General features: G+C 34.3%; 1 pseudogene; it reads left to right on the forward strand.

The window, feature by feature from the left end:
* Positions 1–23,737: 23,737 nt before the first annotated feature.
* On the forward strand, positions 23,738–24,312 carry LOC123835928 (large ribosomal subunit protein uL6-like; annotated as a pseudogene).
* The last annotated feature ends 450 nt before the right edge of the window (positions 24,313–24,762 follow it).

A 24,762-nucleotide genomic window follows, 5' to 3' on the forward strand; every position in this document is an offset into this window, starting at 1 on the left:
GCTTCAGGTTCTCAACAGGCTGCGGTCAGGGTATCAGCTAGTGCTGTGGTCTTATCAGAGGTTTGACTAGAGAAAAAAACCTTTTCCAATTCTGTCAAATTATTAGCTGCATTCATTTCTCTTCTGGCTTCAGGATTGAGGGTTTTAGTTTTTTGGTGATGGCCATGTTCAGCTCCTAGAAACCTCCTCCAGTTCCTTGGAATGTAGGGTTCTCCAATACGGTCACTTAATTTATGACAACTTACTTCTTCAAAGTCAGCAATAGAGAGCAAGCAAAGGTACTAGCATGATGGAGTCTTATATAACATATCATAATTATAGGAGTGGCATGTCATCATCTTTGCTACATTCTATTGGTTAGAAGTCATAGGTCTCACCCACACTAAAAGGAAGAGGATTACTCAAGGGAATAGATAAAAAAAAAAAAAAAAAAGTAGGAATCATTGAGGGTCATTAGGCTCTCTCCATCCAAAAGTCCAGTGCGTAGAATGGAATAAGTACATAAGAAATGTGATCTGTCTAACAATTGTTATGAATACAGAGTGTAAAACAACAAAAATTTGACCAAAATAGTCAAGAGTTATCCATTTTAGACCTGTGATTCTTAAAGCTCATACACACAAAGAAGTATTAAGTGGCAATCAATTTAAAATATTCACATGGAAAGAAGATTAGAGAAGACAAACAAAGAAATGTGACTCAAGCCATTTGTCACTGATGATCAGCACCTAACATACTTGAGATTGTGGGGTTTACTCATTTTGGCAAAGTCTAGAATACAGAATTTGAAAAAAAATAATACCTAAGGCGATACATTTGATTGGAACTGAAATCCATTGGTTGTTCTGATTAGTTTTTTTAATTACAAATCTCATTTTAATATCTTTCAACATAAATAACAATAATAGTCATATTTATTTCAAGGCTTCCAAGAGGTAAGAGATTTGGTTTAAGATAATCTATGATTCCACTTGTTATTGCTAAAACAGGTATTTTTTTACACTGGTTTTTCAAAATCTCTGCTCCATGAGGCAAGACAACTAAAAATCTAATAATTAATTACAAGGGGGTTATCTTTTTATTTTCATTTCTTTTTCCAGAATGGCTCCTGAGAGCTTCCCTACCAATTTCAGGTTTTGGTATACCTTGTATGAGAATGATTTGCATTTAGTTACTTTTTTGGGAGGACTGAAAAACAATGATATCTGTTCATTTCCAAGTAAAAGAGATCATTTTTCTTCATTTGCACATATTTTTGTATTTAAATAAGCAGAGTTTTCGTTATTGCTGCTTTCCTACTAACCTTTTAATTTATGATTAATATCTTTTTCATTAAGTAAATTTTAAGAGGAAAAATCTCCAAGCAATTTAATATGAAGTACAAAGGACAAAATTATCTATACTATCCACAGCAGTAAAACTGGAACCACTGAAAGTGCTGAGTAAAAATCTGTTAAACAAGATAATTTTTCATCCCAGTTATATTTCCCAGTGCTGTCAACATTAGAGATTTATAGATCTTTCTACACACTGATTATTTCTTATAACATCAAATGAAGCCACAGTAGTATATTGTATTTTCCATGGAATAGCTGATTCATTTTGATGATACAGAGCTTCCATGGTGAAAGATGTGTGGGGACAAGATTATCACCATTTCTGTCAAATGGAAAAAAAAAACTGTCTTTAAGCATAATTTTCTGTATAATATGAATGTGTGCTTATTTTGGAAACATAGGTCACCAACATTTTATTAAATTCAGTGATATGAATTTTTAATTTTTATTTTTAAATCAAATAAAATGATTATATCAATCATTAGTGACTATCCATGAGAATTTTATTTCAGAGGATTGCATGTATAACCTCAAGGGACAGTGAGAAAATGATGCTGTGCAATCATAACACTCTATGTACTAACCGAAGTATTTTATATTATGAGAAATTAATGGATTTCATAAAACATAAATGTGGGAATATAAAATGTACAAGAGGGATATTGAAAACTTCTAATTTACATGTTACAGATATTAGAAAGCGGCAGTTTTGAATGTTATAATCTGCTTTTTGCACACATTTTGGTTTAGCACCTAAGAACTAATTTTGACTGCAGTAAAACTTGGATTTCTGAACTACAGTAATATGACATAAATAAAGTGGATATCTGGATATAGCTTAGTATCTGAATTAGGTAAACAGAAGACAAATATCAAAAAAAAACTTTTACAATAGAAATGAAAAAATCTAAAAAATCATCATGAAGATGGTCTTTCAAATCCACATGTTTACTATGTTTTGCACTTTGTGATAGCAGACATTTAACACAATATTTCAGCCTAACGATATTGGAGAGAGATGATCTTGGTCGTGTAATAACATTCCAATAGTCCAATTAGCCGGAAAGCGGTATGTGTACATGGCAGCTCACAATAAAATTAACAAAGTTTCTCTTTTTTATCAAATAAATCCTGTCAACTCTCTCACAAGTGAGGTTTCAGGAAGTAAGTTAATTAGCACATATATGGTCAAATCCTTAAATTCTTATTATGTAAAAATTAGCTCTGCTCTAGGAAAAACACTCATTAACTTGCTTCAAAATACATGAATTTATACATACAGACACAGCACACGATTCTGCAGGGACAATTTCATTGAGGATTTCCACATTGTCTATCTGTGAGGAAGGGGCAATAAAGATACCTACAGCTTGAACATGGTTGTTAAGCCTAGACATATGGGTAGGGTGGGTACATTGCAAAGTCTACCAAAAGACTAATAACCAGGAACAGACAGTGTGATGAATAAGGTATTTTAAAAGATGAGAATTCAGTTATGTAATGGGGAGGGGGTAATTGTAACAGATGGAAGATAGTTAAGAAAAATGATAGCATAGTTGAAACTAGACCTCAAACACTGAATAAGGTCATTTACAAAGAAGAGAAACTCAAGGAAAGCAAGGACTCATTTGAATTGGAACTCAAAGACAATTCAGAAAATAATTGATCAATTGGATAATCATCCTGAGTCTTCTGAAGATTCTGACCAAAATAACTGTAATGTTAATGTGAATTAGCTCTTCTCTGTATCTTTTCTGCCTCTCCTTCCATTATCAATCATCTCCTAATATCCCATATTTAAATTCTGAAATATTTGATAGGAAAGTTTTTGGGCAACACAATCTCATATTTTCAGAGTTTCATAAAGGTCAGTTTCCTGCCCCAGTCTATTTTGCAAATCTATTTTGTTCATCATTGGAAACTCCCCATTCCTTAACAGTATCACTTATCATCAGCTGTGACCATTGAGGAGCTTCTAAATGATTCAAGTGTGCCACTCACTCATGAATTCCTTATTGCTTCAGTAAAAGTCTGTTTTGTGGAATTTGCCAAGGAAAATGGAATATAATAGGTCCTTGGGTCTTTTAAAATAGATTTATTTGAATATGCATTTGATTTCTTCCTCAAAAGTCTGCCAATAGTAAAAACTGCAAGTTCTGACATTTCTACCTTGTACATTGTGGCCATAACTTTTTTCCAGTATTTCAACTTGCATTCCAGCATTGTGTTAAGACAAGCTCCAGAGGCATTTAAACACCGAAACAGGGGTTGTTATCTCCATATCAACAAACTTTCCCTTATTCAGATTTATACTCTACTTTTGTTGGTCCAGGACTTTCAAGATTATTCCCAGTCATACTTTACATGATCTTATTGGTATATCTTATCCAGGTCCTGCTACTCCTTTCATGAATGATCCATATCTTTCCCTGGCACAGCCTGCATTCCCCCTTTTGAACCATGCTTAGCCCCTTTGTTATTTATTGGCTAGTGGCCAAGATAGAAGTGGGGAAAAAGTCTTGAGTACTATCTACAGGGACCTCATTAAGAAGGAGCCTACCACCTTTTGGCATTAGGGATGGGAATTGGGAGTTCAGTATTTTCAAGCTTATCTACCTATAGGCCCCCATCACAAATTTCAGAGTCCAACTTTTTTTTTTTATGTGAGGGCCCAATTTTGATTAGAAACTTAGTGAAGCTGTGAATACAAGCTTTTCTGAAATTCTGACACACTTATAATCAGGTTGTTTCCCTGATCTTCAAAATAGTCTGTCCTTCAGTTATAGAAGATGAAGGTCTCTATAGAGATTACCATAAATGCTTTTTTCATCCATTAAGTTGGTAATTTTCTGACCTATGCCTCTAAATATCTGTATTCAATATATACAGTTAAAAGCATTTTTTTGGTTCTTATAATTATCATTTTCCACATATCTCTCAAATATAGATATTACATAATCCAGTAGTTTTTAGCTTTTAGCTTTTAGCTTTTCTGTGGTTTCTGTCATTAGCACTTAAGATAATTCTGGGAGGAAACACTATCTGAAAACAAAGCAAAACAGAAAAACACCCTCATAGGCTCTATCCTTTGTTACTAGGGTGGCATGCTCATATATGTATATATATATATATATATATATATATATATATACAATTTTCCTTCCAGCAGTGTGTGTTGCTGAGCTATTCCATTCTAATTAAAATTTCTGTCTGATATTAATCATGACATAATAGCTATTTTTAACTCTCAGAATTTTGTGATACCTCAGTGCTGGGAGCTATTTTCCTCTAAAGTCCAGTAATAGGACAGTTATTTTACTTTGAAAGATACATATAACTGATGTGTTAGGTAACTTGCATCAAAGGTAGAGAATACTACTCAGTATTTTAAATAAGGAAACAGAATGCTGATTTATTTGCCTTCCAAGCATGGAAGAACTGTGCTTCTGAGGCAGATCTTCAGGGTCTATAAAAAAAATCTTATAGCAACTGAGAAATTTTCCCACTTAAATCTGGAAGGATCCAAGGACACTCTCCATCTACTCATCTATTCAGTGTTTACTGTGATAATAAATTAAGACAGAGTTTTCTAAATATACACAATAACTGGAAAGGGAGAAATAAACCTGTCATTATTCACAGGTGACATTAATATACTCACAGAAAATTCAGAAAATAATCTATAGACAACTGTTTGAATACACTATGAAAATGCATTTGACCTCCCAATCAGTATATGTGTATATGTGTGATTATGTGTGTGTTTGTGTCCAACTTCTAAATAATGTCTATGTCATAGAAGAAATCATAATAGAAACAAATTAGTATTCAGAACTAAGTAATAAATAATATTCAGCATATCATTCCTGGATTATATATAAAATAGTACCTAGCTTTGAACAAAACAAAAATGTCTATTTTTTTTTTTAAAGGTTTTATTTATTTATTTGACAGAGAGAGACACAGCGAGAGAGGGAACACAAGCAGGGGGACTGGGAGAGGGAGAAGCAGGTTTCCTGCCAAGCAGGGAGCCCGATGCGGGGCTCGATCCCAGGACCCTGGGATCCTGACCCTAGCGGAAGGCAGACGCTTAACGACTGAGCCACCCAGGCGCCCCAACAAAAATGTCTATTAATACTATGTCTATTCGGGCGCCTGGGTGGTTCAGTTGGTTAAGCGACTGCCTTCGGCTCAGGTCATGATCCTGGATCGGCCCGCATCGGGCTCCCTCCTCGGCAGGGAGCCTGCTTCTCCCTCTGACCCTCCCCCCTCTCATGTACTCTCTCTCAAATAAATAAATAAAATCTTAAAAAAAAAAAATACTATGTCTATTCAACATTGTAAGGTGGGTCCTCTCCAACATAATAAAAATTGCAAGTTAAATCTAAGGAACTAGAGAGGAAAAAAGCAAGCTGTTGTTATTCAAGAGTGATATGCCTACATAGAATCTTAAAATCTGAAAGTCCCAGGGATACAAAGAGAGCTTAACAAGGTGGCTCCATACAAGAGCAAAAGGTACAAATCATCTGCATTTCTATACATCAGCAAAAAAGTTCAGAAAAATAATTTAGAAAAGTTATTATTTATCCTAACAACTAACATGATAAGGTACATACAAATAAATGTAGCGAGAAGTATGCCAAACTTTAAATAAAAGTTAGAAAAATTAGAAAATTAGAAAATTAGAAATCATTATTCAAGAAAATAGAGGTAAATTTGAACAGATATAGTGGCATATTGCATTCATGGATATGAAAGCTCAATGAAGACAGATCTGCATAAAATAATTTTAAAACTCAGAGTACTTCATAAAGGAATATTAGTGGAACTTAGAACAATGGTAATCCTTAATTTACATTACGAATAATGATCCATCTAGACCTGAAACTAATATTACACTGTATGTTAACTGGAATTTAAATAAAACCTTAAGAGAAACAAAACAAAACAAAAGAATAATGATCCAAGGACAGAAACCACAACAGCAACTAAACAACTTTTTTGAAGAAGAAACTAAGGGATTTTCCTTAATTATATAAAGATTAATTATAATGTGATAATTAACAAATGGATTTTACCACTTTACTCTTTTCCTACCCATCATCTTCCTGCTTAAAATTAAAGTCTATCATTCCAGTACTCTCTTTTCAATATCCAGAAGTATTTTACTTTGTTCATTTTCTTTTTTTTTAAATTATATTAAAGTAATGAAAGCCCATAATCTTTCATGCTTGTCCTGAGTTCTTGAATACTTTTAGATAAAATTTCCCATTGGGGATATTTCTCCACCTATTTAAGTAATGGTCATTAACCTTAATGAGACTCTAAATATAGTTATTCTGCTATCTTAAAAAAATCACTTAGCTCTCTATTTAGGAGTACCAGTAAAACTTCACTATATTTTTCAAACATTTAACCTACTACCAACTCCGTATCTCTTTACTTTTCTTAAAGAAGATGTCCCTTAGTGTTCTATCACAATATGAAGATATTTTCTTCTTTCAGCCCTATTACAATTGTGTAAGCACATTTCTCCAAATTTCATGACAATATATTCCCGTTTTTACCCTATACTTCCTCCTCTTTAACCTTATCAAGAACTTTTACTTTAAATTCTCCCCTCCTGCTGCCACATCTTCAATTTATCTCTTTCCATTAGAATATTCTGAATAGCGTTCACATGTGTTCTCTCAGATTTAAACATAACAACACACTTAGCAATAAAAACTTTTTTCAATCCCACTCTACCTTCAGGCACTCCCCAATATTTGTCTTTTCCTTTAAAATCAAACTTCTAAAGTAAATTTTCTGTACTTATTATTTCTGTACCTTAATACCAATTTCTCCATGGACTCGTATCTGGACTCTACCTCACTTGTCCAGCATAACTTTAATTACTCAAGTCTCAATTTATTTACCTGCCACTAAATTTAAGAGGCACACTTTCCTATTCTCATCTTTCCTGATCTCTCATGATACTTTTCTTTATTTGTTAAACATCTTCTATTTGTTAGGCAATGTATTTGGTAACTGGAATATAATGGTGATGAAATTCATATATAATCCTTACCTAATGAAGCTCACATCCTAGAAGCAAAAAAACATATTTATCAAATAATCACAGTTACTAAGTGCATCACAGGGAAGTTATGAATACATTACGAGAATAAACAAAGAATAAGTAAAAGTCTATGAACTGGTATCTGAAAGAGAATTAGGATGGCAAACAAAAGGTAGAGTGTTCCAAGCAGAGGAAAAGGCTTCTACATTAGCCAGGAAGTTAGTAGTGGCTTGGTGAATATGGGGATCCAGAAGAAAAGCAGTGTGAGAATGAGAGCAGATCTCTAGAGAATGGACTGGAATTCATAGAATGAAAATCATAGTCAAAGATAATAGAAAAATTAAGACTCTAATTTGATTATTTAAATGATCAATATACACTAAAAAATAAAATAGCGTCATGATTACTTTTTATTAATCTCCAATTACTCAAGTAATATAGTGTCCTTTATGAAAGGGAGATACATATAAAGTTTAACTTCTCTATAAATAGGAACTCTTTTCCCATTCTGCTACCCTTTGCCTTATCATAGCTATTTTAATATATTTTAATGTCCTTCCATACCCCTTTCTTTGGTAGTAAAACATGTCCAACAAATAATACATAGTTTTATTTCATATCTTAATTATCTGTGGGATATTATCTTTTTTTAAGATTTATTTATAATATTTCAAGGGAGAGAGGCAGAGGGAGACAACCTTCAAGCAGGCTCCACACTGAGCGTGGAGTCCAATGTGGGGCTTGTTCTCATGACCCAATCATGACCTGAGTCAAAACCAAGAGCTGGGCACTTAACTGACTGAGCCACCCAGGCGCCCCATCTGTGGAAAAATTATCTTTATGCAATAGAAGCCTAAGAGATAATACCAGGAAAACTATTCTAGAGGTTATTCCTGATAGAAGAATTGTCAGGCCAGATTAAGATTCTGAATGGCGTGGTTTATAAAATCAGTTAAAAACATAATAGCAGGAAGCAAGGAGTAAACAAGATACAATGAAAGAGCAAACTTCCTGAAGCCTAGGTTACACAACATCATGTGTATCTGTACCTCTGTCTGCCATGCCAGTCTTACCAACTAATGGTGTTTATGGGGACCAGACCTAAGGTTTGAGTCAGGAGCTTAATAGAATGAAGGTGCCAACATAAACATACTTACCCCGTCAAAGAGATGCCAAACAAGAAGTCCTGGTCACAGCTATAGATCAATAACTAGTCTACTGAGCAGTTATTTCTTTTAGCTGTTCTTGTTCTGAGCCCATGAGAGACCAAATGGGAACATAATAGGAGTCATAAATAGATAGCCAATTTAAAGATAACAATTGTCAGCTTTTTGGTGACATAATTATAGCTTATGACTTGATCTTTCCATTGATTTCTATTTAAAAGTAGCACTTTTGTTTGTTCTAATTATTCCATCTATCTTTAACATGTCTTGAGGTTACTAACTTGTGATGTATATTTAACATATATTATAATTTCTTTATCTCACAACTTGTTTCATCATTATATATCTTAACACAACTTACAAAATATTGCTTATAGCTCATAAGCTGCCAGCCTATTTTCTCTCTTTGCTTAACCCTTATGTATTTTATCAATTGTTTGTTTTTCTAGTTTTTTGAAGGAGATTAGAATATTCTCAAATAATACTACAACACAAATTACATTGAACTAAATTGTATTACACTCTATATTATTTGGTAACTTTTTTTCTTTCTCTGTATTACATTTGAGAACTATCAAGGTTGACTAATCCATATAGATCTGGATCATACCTTTATAGGATGTTCATTTCCTCTGTAGTTAGCCCATCTGAAACTATGAAAGAACGGTTTGAGGTGTTACCCTACTTGCATAATTATACATTACTATGTTACACACACAGAGAGAATCAGTATTTCCTTGTATCAGAAACCAGACTTGCGATTCACAAAATACCTTGTACCAGTTCCCATGCTCCAAATCACCACAGGATGAAGGGATGAAAGCAGATGCCAACTCTATGTATTGCAGGGTATGTATCACAGGAGAGTAACCCCAAAACTATGAAAATGGGAGCTTATATAAGGCGGCTGGCACATCTATCTCTCCAAAGATGAAAAGAAATTGATGTTTGCTCTGGAATATAAATACATACTCTCTGGAGGGAGAAGGTCTCTAGGTTTACAACCCCTGGAATGTAAAGAAATGGCTCCAGGGAAGATTGTCTATAAATTTCTCAGAAACTTACAAGGCTTGTTTTTTTTTTTTTTCTCTTCAATCATTCTTTACATAGGTTGTCAGTAATCTTTGTTCAGTAAGCCCTGCATGTGAGGAAACATGGAAATATTTATGGAGCATTGTTTCCTGACAGCTGCAACAAATATATTCATGTTTTTTTCCTTGTGAGTTGACTTTTTATTTTTCTGCAGAGTAAGCTTCATTATATATAAGTAAGTAAACAGGTTACTTTCAACAAAATAAAAATCAAACTAGGAGCTTATTTATTCCTTCAAAAATGTCAATTACAAAGAAATTAATTGAGAGTTATCATAATGATTCTTGGGACAAATGCTATGACTCTATGGATCCAAATTCTCATATAATGTTAAAAGGATGAGAAAAATCAGAAATATTTAAAAAGTATTCCTCAACTTCACACTGTATCCTCAGAAATACTAAATGGAGTAACTCTTTATGAATACATAACTTTTGTTTTTTTAGCTTTATATACATTTTTAAACAAATTATTCTCCACTGTTGGTAGAGATAGGTGAAAATAGTATATACTCCTTACATTTTATGTGTATAGTTTATCTAGCTCAAAAAATTATATAGCATTGTAAAAATATCTTTATATTAGGTAAATGGAAAACAGGGACCTACTGTTTTTGGTATTACAATATATAAAAAGGGCATGAGAATTTCATTTCATAGCAATGACACCATAGGTCAAAGAAGAATGAGTAACATACACACATTACTGAAAGAAGAAGCTGTGTTAACTCCTATTTTAAACTTCTTGATAAATTCTTTTTATTATTATTATTTTAAAATTATTTTTCCAGCTTTACTGGGAAATGATTGATAAATAAAAATTATATTTAGGGTATGCAATGTGATGATTTGATATTTGATATATGTATAAATTTTGAAATGATTACCATAATCAAGCTAATTAACACATTTATCACCTCACATAGCTATCTTGTTGTTGTTTTTGTTTTTGGTGTGGTGAGAACACTTAAGATCTATTCACTTAGCAAATTTCAAGTATACAATACAGTATTATTATCTATAGTCACTATGTTGTACATTATATCCCCAGAACTCATTCATCTTATACGTTGAAGTCTGTACCCTTTGGCTAACATCTCCTCATTTTTCCACCCCTCCCAGAACCTGATAACTACCATTTACTCTCTGGTTCTGAGTTTGACAATTTATGAACCTACATATAAGTGAGATCATACAGTATTTGTCTTTCTCTGGTTTATTTCACTTAGCATCACAAACTCCAGTTTCATCCATACTGTTGCAAATAACAGATTTTTTTTTAAATGGCTGAATACTATGCACAACAAAGGAAACAATCACAAAATAAGAGGGAACATACAGAATGGGAGAAAATATTTGCAAACCATATATCTGATGAAGGGTTAATATCCAAAATATATTAGGAACTCATATAAGTCAACAGAAAACAAAATAACCCAATTAACAGATGGGCAGAGAGTCTGATCAGACATTTTTCCAAGGAAGACATACAAATAGCCAACAGGTACATAAAAAGGTGTTCAACATCACTAATAATCAGGGAAATGAAAATTAAGCCACAATGGAGGTATCACCTCACACCTGTTAGGATGGTTATTATCTTAATAAACTCTTTACTCTTCAAACCACATAGAGTTTGTTTAAATGTGTTTACATCATAATAGAGAACTAGGATAATTTGTGTAGGAGTAAGCTATTCTTCCAAAATTTGCTGGTGTTTATTATACAATAAACGCTAGGAATATAAAAAGGAAATTTTCAAAAGTCAGAAGTATCGAAGCTAGTTTTTATTTAATATGTGGAAACAGAAATCACATTTTCTATATTGCTTATATTTTTATTATGACCTTTCTTCCTAATAGCACAGATATATGCAATTAAATGTAGTGTCCTCATTAAAAGACACATATGAGCACCCTTTTCCTTTGGTGTACAGAGCACACAACAGTTAGAAACCAGCATTTTTGCTATAGATTAGATTACAAAGAAGTACGTGGCCTATATTGGTGAGGGGATGCTATAATGAATAAACCATTAAGATTAATTCACTGCAGGACAGAATTTAGATGCATTAACTAAGAGAGTTTTTATACTTTGTCCTTATGGCCTGTTATGAGTTGAATTGTGCACCCCCCCATTCATATGTTTAAGTCCTAACTCTCAGTACCTCATAATGTCTCCTCATTTGTAAGTATGGTCATTGCAGACGTCATTAATAAAGACGAGGTCGGGGCGCCTGGGTGGCTCAGTCGTTAAACGTCTGCCTTCGGCTCAGGTCATGGTCCCAGGGTCCTGGGATCGAGCCCCGCATCGGGCTCCCTGCTCCGTGGGAAGCCTGTTCTCCCTCTCCCTCTGCCCCTGCTTGTGTTCCCTCTCTCACTGTGTCTCTCTCTGTCAAATAAATAAAATCTTAAAAAAATAAAATAAAATAAAATAAAGACGAGGTCATACTGGAGTAGGGCAGGCTCCTAATCCAACATGATTGGTGTATTTATACAAAGGGGGAATTTGGACATGGCCACAGATATAAGGTGAATGCCATGTGAACATGAAGATGGAGACTGGGGTGATGCACATAGGAATGCCAAAGATGGCCAGCATACCATCAGTAGCTAGGAGAGAGTCATGGAGTAGATTCTCCCCTGAAGCCCTTGGAAAAAAAACAACTGCCAACACCTTGATCTTGGACTTCTAGCCTCCAAAACTGAGACAATACATTTCTGTTGTTTAAGTCACCCAATTTGTGGTACTTTGTTATGGCAGTCCTAGCAAACTAATACATGGCTCTTGTATCTTTCCTTTCTACAAAGAATCAATGATATTCATCACTTCAAAGGCACATATTCATTCACCTTAGGAAAGAGGAGATTAAAGGACCCAGAAAGTACAAAGAGGTCAAATGTTTGGAATCTTAATATAGAATAGAACTTTGAAAGGAAAAGTGTTGATTTATAGAGACATGGGGGTTTGAGATTAATGTCAATTTTTTCAATTTCAAAGCCTGGCTATAATAAAGTAATATCTGATACTTGAACAAAGAGAACTTAAAAGTTTCATCTATATCCTCAAGGCTTGGGAAAAGTCACATGTATTTGAGAGAAAGTTTTCCTGGTGTAAAAGCAAGACTTAGTCTCCTTGTAGGATAGCTGGGAATTAGAACAGTAGTTTAGTGGAGGTCCCCTTAATTGCATGGTTATTTTAAAAGGGCTCTGCTTTCAGGCGCCTGGGTGGCTCAGTTGGTTAAGCGACTGCCTTCGGCTCAGGTCATGATCCTGGAGTCCCTGGATCGAGTCCCACATTGGGCTCCCTGCTCGGCAGGGAGTCTGCTTCTCCCTCTGACCCTCCTCCCTCTCATGCTCTCTGTCTCTCATTCTCTCTGTCTCAAATAAATAAATAAAATCTTAAAAAAAAAAAAAAGGGCTCTGCTTTCTTCCTTACTAGAAAATTTAGAGAAACCTTAAACTCACCAAACCAAGGAATAAAATGGGGTGACCTAAGGAAGCAAAATGCTGCATATAGCAACATACAACTAAACAAACGTGGAAATTAAGGGGCATAAGTAGAAGTGAATAGGGTAAATATATTACACATATGTAATGTGTATGATGTATACATAATCTATGTCTATAATATATGTATCTCTATTATATAGTGTACATATATAATGTGCATAACACATAATATATATTATACATATGCAATGTGTATATAATACACATATTATACACCATAGTGCACATATATGTGTATAATGTATATATAATGTATGTATATATTGATATATATAATTTATATTATATATACACACACTTCACAGTGTATATGTACCCTATTAAAATTCTGAGTTATTAAACTGTTAAGACCATAACATACCTGCTATAATTAGAGCACCTATTATATATAGTACATTATATACCTTTATATGCTGATATCATTTTTGATAATTTGTCATTTGATTCTAGTGATTGAGGAAGGTCAGATGTGGTTACCCTCATCTTAAAGCTAAAAATACTAAAAGCTTTGAGAGATTATGAATGTTATTCAATATCTCATACGTAATAAATCACAGGGATGGAATTAGTTACTTCATTTTCCATACAGTGCCATAAAATGATTAGGGTGCATTAGGCTTTCTACTCTCTAGGTCACATTTAGGCCATTTTATCTTCCAAAAGAGAAACCTGATCTTCCTCTAAGTATAGTGGATCTGTTTTCCTTTTCCAAATATTGTTGCATCAGATTTAGATTATATGCTTTTTCCATCTTCTTTATAAAAATAAAAACTATAGTTTTCCCATTTAAATCGAAATCCTGTGGGAAATAGTGAGCATTCTGTATATTCTTTGCCCATATTATTCAGGTCTTGTGGGTTCTTCACACTGATCTCTAGTTTCTTGTATATACAGTTGGTTATCCAATGGCTTTAGGACCAGCACACCTGAAGCCATTGTCAATCAGCCCTAAACAGCAGTCTCTCCAAAAATGATATTTACCAATGTGCTCAGTATTAGATAGGGAGAGGGACAACTTGATCCTAAAGTAATAAAAAATGAAATGAATGTTTATATTTAGCTCAACTTGATTAGCAAATATGGAGAAACTTTTCTGGGCAAGTTACTACATGTGATCAAACAGTGGAGAAAAACATGAACAAGTCAATCAATAGTGATGATGATGAGAAAGACTTGATGCTGAACAGTAACAGCAGCTACATTTTAAGGGGATAAAAAATGTGCAATGTACTATGCTACAACTTCACATGCATTGTGCAGTTTAAATCTCACAACACTCCTATGAGATTTTTGTCTTCATTATCATACATTTATAAATAAATGAGTTGACACTGTTAAGTAATATATTCAAGTGTTACATGCCCTGTTCATTTTTTTTTTAAGATTTTTCATTTATTCATTTGAGAGAGAGAGTGCGCATGCAAGTGCATCAGCAGTTGCGGGGGTGGTCAGAGGGAGAGGGAGGAGCAGACTCCCCACTAAGCAGGGAAGCCTGATATGGGGCTTGATCCCAGGACCCCTGGGATCATGACCAGAGCTGAAGGCAGCAGCTTAACCCACTGAACCACCCAGGCACCCCAAGACCTGTTCATTCTTGGAGCCAGATTTGCACCTTTGTCTGTCTGACCTCAGATCCCAAACTCTTAACTGGTAAAAAGCAGTAATTGCATAATCAGTATCACAAATTACTATTAGAAGTTATCCTTTTTAAAAAATGTTTTATTTATTTATTCCCCAACCACCCAAACATGACTCTCAAGTAATGTACTGTCACAGAATTGTATGTACAATATGGTCCTTTGTCAAAAGTGCTAGCAGTCCCTGGCAAAAAAAAAAATAATAATAATAATAATAATAAAAAAGAGAGAAAAATTAGCAGTGTCACTTAAGCCTATGATTACTGTGAGCTTCTTCCTATTAGCTAATGTATGAGCCAACCCTTAAGTTCATGTTTACTTTGACTTTATATCTCAACTTATGAAAATGATTCTGAGCTCTATTCTGTAATAGAAAAATGCTACAAGAACTATGTATGCTAAGTTCTATCATCTTAGAGACTTCAAGTATTAAACTTTTGAATAGGATAAAAGACAGAACCGAACACTTTATCCTTAACAAACTTGACATTACAAACTCCCTACAGTATCACCCTTACTCACGTGAGGGACCCCTAAAACCAAAGAACTATTCATTGGTTCCTGGAGGATTAAAAAAAGAAAAGACCATTAAAAATCTGGCAACACTCAAAAGAAGACAACAGACCCTAGACCTGAAAAGGGCAAATCAAGAGCCTGTCAGTACAAATGATTCAGAACTTCTCAAATCCTGGCAGAGTGAGTGGGCAAGTTGGTCTCTGGAGAATATAAACCCTGACATTATTTTTGCTCCAAACCACCACTCAGAATTCTACTCAGATGCTGACAGAGAGGCATCCTAGCAGACAGAGCATAGGTAGTAGTCTCTCCTTCCAGTGACTGGAGCAAATAACAGAGAGAGCGTGTGATCTCTGTGCGTTTCTAGCCACTGATCCATAACCTTAAAGCATTATGTTTTAAGGTACAAAGACATTTGTTCAAGTATTTTCAGTTATGTAAGGCTATCTTCCCTAATATTGATTTAAATACTTCTTTTCATAAAAAGGGTACTTATTTCAAAGCCCCTCCCAAGAACATTTTTCACCTGAAATGACCCATATTTTTAAAAGTAAGGACTTAGGGACACCTGGGTGGCTCAGATGATTAAGCGTCTGTCTTCAGCTCAGGTCATGATCCCAAGGTCCTGGGATAGAGTCCTCATCAGGCTCCCTCCTCAGTGGGGAGCCTGTTTCTCCTTCTGCCTGCTGCTCCCCCTGCTTGTGCTCTCTGTCTTTCTCTCTCTCTGGCAAATAAATAAATAAAATCTTAAAAAAAAAAAAAAAAAGTAAGGACTTAAACATCTTCCCTTTCAGAAACATAATTTTTCTTTCTTTCTTTTTCTTTCCCCTTCTTTCCTTCCTTCCTTCCTTCCTTCCTTCCTTCCTTCCTTCCTTCCTTCCTTCCTCCCTCCCTCCCTCCCTCCCTCCCTCCTTTTCCTCCTTCCCTCCCTCCCTCCTTTCTTTTTTTGATTTTCTGGAGAAGAGTTTATCTCATTTGTATTAAATGAGGAAGGTGGCTACTAAATATATATTTTCTGTCATGAAAATGGTAATAGGAACTGGTATGGTTTTAAATAAATATGAGTTCATTGAGAAGATACATTCATTTCCTGCTAATTTCAGTAAGAACTGTGAGACTAGTAGGAGGTTAGCCTATTTGTTGCGGCCATCTGTGGACTCCTGTGATGTGCTGTGAACAGTGCATTACTTTCCTACTAACACTGATATACTTTCCATTCAATGGCTGGCACTGAAATGAATTTCAAAATGTGTCTGTTTTCTAAAATATATTATCTTAAATGCACAACTGCTATGACTTCTGCTTTTATATTGTAATAAAACCTAATTTTTCAAACCTTTAGAGAATGACAATTAACTCTAAACCTAATGGAAAAAAAAGGAAAATTATAATAATTGTTTTATTTCTTAGTATAGAATGGCAATTGATGTTAACAATAGTTGTTAAAACATTACAAGAAAGATATTTATGAATAGCTTGTGAAAATCAAAATTATTTTTAGAGGATTTCATATGAGACTTGCTTATATTTCCTAATTCTTTAAAAATTGGTCACTTCTAAATTAATTGAAACATATTACTCTCAATCATTTTGTACAAATGAATGTTTACTATAATGATGTGCTCTGTGAAGTATGCCTCTCCACAAAGACTATATTTTTTTTGGTTATAGATAATGTAATCTAAATAATTAAGCTCTCAGTGAATGCATAATGACTTAGGAAATAGCTTCAGAAGATTTTGAAGGTAATTTTAATATTTGAGCAATTTTGAAGGAAATTTTAATCAGAGGAGTGCTGAAAGCATTCAGATAATTACTTTTGGAAAATATCTCTTTTCCAAGACTAAATAATTCTTACTGGTATTTCCCGAAACTTTACCTTTTTCTAAATATTTTGTTATATGTTTGGTTTCTCCTATAGTAGATATCCTTAGGTAATACATGTGATTAGAATAATAACAATAACAATGATAATAATGTGATAATAATAAGTAAAGCGCTATATAAATGCTAGTCCTTTTTTTGTATTATTTTGGAAGAACATTTCTAAGGAGTTTGGATTTATAAAGCCACAGCAATATTTACTTTGTATATTGTTGTTCTAAAGAAAGCTGACAGAGAAAATCCATCTTTGATCTCAGCAGGAAGCCAGCTGATCATTCATAGTGATTAGGATGTTGTTCTCAGACTTTGATAGGCAGCAGAAGGATACCCAGAGAGAGGGGCATGGGCAGAGATTCTGGCAAATGAACTGGCCTCACCTGCCACGATGAACACAAAGTTGCATAAATTTAGTATTTACACAAACCCTTATTCTTTGCATAACCTAACTTTACATTTTTGTGTTCACTAGCTATCAAACAGGGCAACTAGTTCTACTAGCCTGTCTGCAATAGCATCCCCACTCCCTTGTTTTTGTTTGTTTGTTTGTTTTGTTTTGTTTTTAAGATTTTTCATTTATTTAGTTGACAGAGAGATAGAGCCAGAAAGCACAAGTGGGGGGAATGACAGAGGGAGACGGAGAAGCAGGCTCCTCGCTGAGCAGGGAGCCCGATGCGGGGCTCGAATCCAGGACCCCAGGATCATGACCTGAGCCAAAGGCAGATGCTTAACTGACTGAGCCACCCAGGTGCCCCTCCCTCTTGTTTTTTTACTTTATTTTGCTTTTAGTTTTTGTGACCAAATTGTTATTGTTCAGTGATCTGGTTTCAGTACAGTTGGAAAGGGAAAGACAAATACAACAATCTTGTACTTTTGAAGCTAGTAAATGTATATCCCTACTTGATTTAATGGCACTTTAAACTTGAAGAGTATAGGCACTAGAGATAGGCTCAAAATTTTCCCTACTGTCAAGGAAAGCAATTACAAGCATACAGAATTCTTATGCAAAAATAAATTATTAATAAAATTCACAACTGCATTTTTTTCTTTTCAAAAATTAAGTTATAGTGACCACAAATGAACTCAAAATTATAGAAGGGCATTTTTCTTACATGCAGGTGAATAGATACAGAATTGCATTGTGTTAATTGCTTTGTCATGTGCTATCATAGTAACCACACCACTTACTTCATCTGAGTGACAACAGTTGCCGATTGTACAATATCTAAAATTTGTTAAATATTTTTTTCCCTGTGGTTATGCTATTTAAGAGTCCTCTGATCAATGATATTTTAATAAGGCTAGAAGTGGAAGTTCAAATAAGGGTATTTTTTATTGAGGACAAAATTAATTTTTGAGTGGCTCTTATATACTCTCCCCAAATTTAAAAGAATAACACTAAATATATATATATACATATATCTGTAAAAATAAAAAATAAATATTTATTACTAAAATATATTATATATTAGTATAAAATATATATTTAGTATACACATTAGTATTATATATATAGAGAGAGAGAGAGAGAGAATATGTATGTCTGTATGTGTGTGTGGAGACAGAGAAAGAGTTGGCAAAGGCTTTGTTTACCTGTGTATGATTAAGAGAGTAAGGAAAGGGTCAAGGAGTTGGAATGATAAATGATAATGGAGGCTTAATATAATTACTGGAAATCTTACATTTTTTTTAAAGGTTTTATTTATTTATTTGAGAGAGAGAGAGCACACTCATGAATGGGGGGGAGGGGCAGAGGGAGACGGAAAAGCAGATTCCCCGCCGAGCAGGGAGCCCCATGCGGGAACTTGATCGCAGGACTCTGGGATCATGACCTAAATCAAAGGCGGACAGTTAACTGACTGAGCCACCCAGGTGCCCCAAATTTTGTTTTTATTAATTATTAGGTTTCAAATGAAAATTCAGAAAGACTCAGAGCAGCCCATCAAATTTCCACTTGATGATCTAACCCAGCCCCACACCAGCAAAACACGGCAGGCTACGTTTTTACACACTATAGTTCTTTGAAGTATTCAGTGAGAAGAATAATATATCGATCCTCTTTATAGTGTCTTATTTTGTTATAAACTATAAATAATTCTGCCAATTTACTCCTGTTTAGAATTTTTTTTCTTGTAGGATTTCATTCAGTTGAATTTTCAAGACAAAGAAAAACCCATACCAGTCCTCTTTCCTTTTAACCAAATCTAATATGTCTGAATGCATTAGTACTCTCTATTTCCTCCAAAGATAATTGGCAGACATTGATGTCTCTCCTTTTAAGTAACTGCCAAAGAGTACACTAAAAAGCTCTAGGGAATCTAGTAAGCCATTTGTAATGATGTCAATCAGTTTAAATATCACACTAACAAAGAATCACTCTTCCATTAACAATATTATTTCTAAAACTGCCATCATCATTATTTCAAGAAATGTACATTTGTTATATCATTACTGAGGTAGGCTTTTTAATTCCTTTACAAACATTAATATAAAATGTGATTTTTTTCTATAAACCATGTCCATATAAACTGAGAAAATATTACTAACAATAAATGTAATTGATGCTAAATAATCTATCAGAGCATTTGAAAACAATTTATAAGCTAAACATTTTTTTCCCCTCTTCTCAGTGTAAGAAGGGGAAAGCAAATTTAACATTAAGTTATAGTTATTTTAGGACTTTTCAACATTTTTTTTTTTTTTTAAGTAGGCTCCAGGCCCAGTGTGGAACCCAATGTGGGGCTTGAACTCATGACCCTGAAATCAAGACCTGAACTGAAATCAAGAGCCACCTGCGCTGAACCAACTGGGCCATTCAGTCACCCCACTACATTTTTTTTCACTTTCGATGCATAATTGTATTTAAGTTCATATGTCATAATTTCATCATGCTGGTATTTAAAATATGTATATATTTATAGAAATATATTTGAAAGTTTAATTCACACAAATATACCTAATATATTAAATTAACTACATAATTAAAATGACTTCTCTTAAGGTAGGATATTTATTCATATATATAGTCAGAAGATAAAGTCTATAATTTATATGCAATTATTAGGTTTTCACAAAGTCAGGTTATTAGAATTACTGATAACCAAAAGTTTGATAGTGTGAGCACTGAGTAGACACAAGGATAGATTCATTTTTGAAAACATAGTTGTTTCTACGGGTGCTAGAAAACAAAGAATACATAGGTCTCAGAGAGCAGTAAACAGAACAAGCTCACATTCTAATTCTTAGGAAGAGAAGACTACGAACTGAGACAATAGTCTAAGGGCACCAAGAGAGACAGGGAATCATCCAAATAGAGAAAATGCTCAGACTACATATGTAAACAAACTTGTACCAGATCAAATGTAATTTCTACTAGACTTCGTTCTTATATTCAGGATAGTTTCAGTCATTCACATAGTGTTTTATGAAGACATCACAGATGAATTGTTTAGATTTAAGAACTACAAAGCACCCCAAAGTCACAGTCTGACAGAAACCTAGGGAGGACACAATAGGTACTTGACTGAATACTGAAAACATGACTTATTATCTAAAATGTTCTGTGATGTAACAAAGGACTGATGTTTTATTTTTTTAATTTTTTAAAAAAGATTTTATTTATTTGACAGAGACAGAGACAGCGAGAGCAGGAACACAAGCAGGGAGAGTGGGAGAGGGAGAAGCAGGCTTCCTGCCGAGCAGGGAGCCCGATGTGGGACTCGATCCCAGGACTCTGGGATCATGACCTGAGCTGAAGGCAGCCGCTTAACGACTGAGCCACCCAGGCGCCCAGGACTGATGTTTTAAAGGCAAAAAAAAAGTAAAAACATAAAGAACCTAAAAAAATTAAAAATGGGTATATGCTATTTAAAATGTGTGATTATGAAAACAGACAGGAGAGTCAGTATCTCTGTACTGTTAGTTTCCTCACTTATAAATTGAAAAAAATTGCAACAATCGTTATTTCATCACAGGGATGTTGTGAAAAGTAAATTAATTCATACATATGAAGTATTTAGTCCAGTGATGGAATATGGTATATGGTAGGAGCTATACTTTGTATTGTCATTATTATTATTTTATTATTATTATCTTTGATATCCAATCTGTTTCCTGGGTGAGCATTTAAAAGACCACTAGAACCAGAGGGTATGAAATGAAGGCAGAGCCTTTCTTCCACGTGAAGCCCTCTGATTAGTTTCCACTTGTGTGACCTCACCAGCATCTAAACCTCCAAAATATAAGAAAGACCACCACTTATAAAATAACATGCCCCTGAGAGAGTCCAGAAGAATGTTTCCCCAAACAGCTAAGATACAAAAACATAAATTACTGCTTCAGTTGCTATAAGCAAAGGCATGAAATCCCACAGACTTTCACTTTTAGTAGGATGAGTCACTCACTATTAATCTACTAAGACAACTGTTAGCATTATAGACATTTGGTACTCACTTCCTTAAAAAAAAAAAAGGAAAGAAAAAAGCAGATGGTTAAAGATTTTATTCAGAATTCTGCTAAGACACGCTGCCACAATGCTTGGCAATGTTGTGAAAGTCCTATCTGCATGCACATTCACAGATATTAGGAATCCCTCTGCATTTTATGATGCATGTTGCACTTTTTAGTGCAACATCTGTGTTGTCTTGAGTGTGTTATGACTTTAAATCCTTGAGTCAATATATTTATAGACATGTTGTTCTGATTTGGACTTACTGATCATTTGATTTTACATAAATGTTGAATCTTTAAATATTTGATTAAATTGTTGCCAGTGTAATTTGATTTTCCAAAGGAAAATGTATGTACTTAATTTTGATTATGATCTGCTTAAATTAAAAAAAAAATCAGTAATACAGAATACTGATCATTTCCAGTTGTGATTGTCATAATTAGAGATCTACTGATACTTTTTTTCAATAATAGTAGGATTTGACAGGATAATTATAACTACATAAAATTCCAAAGCAATGCTAGGAAAATAATCCTTTTGAAGTTCACATATCCAATAATTCTAATTATTCAACTGCTGAAAACCTCTGAAATATCTTTGAAAGAGCACTGCAATTACATTGCCAGCTCTGTAGGATTTTGCAGGTTTATTGCTTTTCTTTCTGTATTAATTTTTTGTTTGCTTTTTAACTTTTATTTTGGAAATAATTACATACTCAAAGGAAGTTGTGAAGACAATATGGAGAAGAGTCTTACTTTTTACCTTCTTCCAATGGTTACATTTTACATAATTATAATACAATATCAAAACAGAAATTTTACATTGGTACAATGTATGTGTATAATTCCATGCCATTTTGTCACATATGTAGATTTGTGTAACCAACAGCACAATCTAGGTATTCTATGCCACAATAATCTCTCTCATGGTACTTTTTTATAATTGAACCTGCAACCAGATGACTATTCCTAACAGCTGGTAAGACCTGATGTATATTTCATCGCTATAATTTTATCATTTTAAGAATGTTATAGGGGCGCTTGGGTGGCTCAGTCATTAAGCATGTGCCTTCGGCTCAGGTCATGATCCCAGGGTGCTGGGATCAAGCCCCGCGTGGGGCTCCCTGCTCAGCAGGAAGCCTGCTTCTGCCTCTCCCACCCCTCCTGCTTGTGTTCCCTCTCTCACTGTGTCTCTGTCAAATAAACAAAATCTTTAAAGAAAAAAAAAAAGAATGTTATATAAATGGAATCATCCTCGTACAATTAAGTTTTTCTACTCAACATAATACCTTTGAGATCCATCCAAGTTGTTTCATGTATTGATAAATAATCACTTGTTATTTATTGGTAGTATTCCATGGCATGGATGTACAACAGTTATTTTATTGTTTGTTTGTTTATTTTTGAGAGAGACACACACACACACACACAGAGCACATGAGCAGGGGGAAGGGCAGAGGGAGAGAGAGAATCTCAATCAGACTCCATGCTGAGTGTGGAGCCCAATGTTGGGCTCCATCTCACCACCCTGAGATCATGATCTGAGTCAAAGTCAAGAGTCGGTCACGTAACCTACTAAGCTATCCAGGTGCTCCTGGATATACAACAGTTATTTTAAACTTCTCACCTACTGAAAGACATTTTGGTGTTTCCACTTTTTGGCTATTGCAAATAAAACTGCTATAAACAATTATGTACAAGTATCTGTGTGGACGTAGATTTTCATTTCTCTGAGATAAAAATGCAGGAGGTCCATTACTGTGTCATATGGTAAATGCATGTTTAGCTTTTAAGAAATTGTCAAAATGTTTTCCAGAGTGGCTGTACCATTTTATGTGCATCCTACCAGCGATACACAAGATCTCATTTATCTGCATCTCAGTGCCATTTAATATCATCACTGTTTCATATTATTTGAAGTGTTAGCTGTTCTAATAGGTTTATAGTGATGTCTCAACATTGCCTTAATTCACATTTCTTTGATGACTAATGATGTTGAAAAGCTTATCATATGTTTATTAGCCATGCATATATACTTTTCAGTGAACTATTCCTTCATGTTGCTGTTTGCCACATCTACTGTGAGAATGAAGACCATTCTCAGCAATCAGACTGTCAACATTCCAGAAAATGTTGACATCACTCAAAGGATGTGCAGTTACTGTAAAAGGCCCCAAAGGGACTTCAATCACATCAATGTAGAACTCAGTCTCCTTGGAAAGGAAAGAAGAAAAGAAAAGAAGAGGCTCCGAGTTGACAAATGGTGGGGAACTAGGAAAGAACTGGCTACTGTTTGCACTATCTGTAGTCACGTACAGAACATGATCCAGGGCATTACCTGGGCTTCTGTTACAAGATGAGGTCTGTGTATGTTCACTTCCCCATCAACGTTGTTATTCAGGAGAATGGTTCTTGTTGAAATCCAAAATTTCTTGGGTGAAAATACATCTGCAGGATTTGGATGAGGCCAGGTGTTGCTTGTTTAATATCTCAAGCCCAGAATGATGATGAGTTACTTCTTCAAGGAAATGACATTGAACTTGTATCAAACTCAGCTGCTTTGATTCAGCAAGGCACAGCAGTTAAAAACAAGGATATCAGAAAGTTTTTGGATGGTATCTATGTTTCTGAAAAAGGAACAGTCCAGCAGGCTGATGAATAAGATCTAAGTTGTTCACCTACAGAAACAACAAGATGCTGGATGATTTTTCAGACTGATCTGTGAATATTTTAAAGATGCAATAAAAGCTCTATTGATTTGGGACTTTTTCTTAGACCAATAATCCTTTCCATCTATTTGGCAAAGTAAACCATTCAGAAGTAAATTGTAGTGTGCTAAGAAGTGTAACAGAACGAACAGATTAGGAATTTTTTTCTGGTAAAACTTCATAGGAGAAAAAAAAATACTCCTTCATGTCTTTTGCCCATTTTTTATTTGGACTTGTTTGATTTTTGTATTGTTGAATTTTGAGAGTTCTTTATCTATGAGATATAGATAGATAGATAGATAGATAGAAAGATATACAAAACTATATCTATTTATCTATATATATATCAGTCATATATATAGCATATGATTATTATATATATCATATATGTGATTCCTTTTGTC

The sequence above is a fragment of the Mirounga angustirostris genome, unplaced genomic scaffold (assembly GCF_029215605.1).
Source record: "Mirounga angustirostris isolate CCGP_5_RB_7025 unplaced genomic scaffold, mMirAng1.0.hap1 SCAF_12, whole genome shotgun sequence".
NCBI classification, from domain to species: domain Eukaryota; kingdom Metazoa; phylum Chordata; class Mammalia; order Carnivora; family Phocidae; genus Mirounga; species Mirounga angustirostris.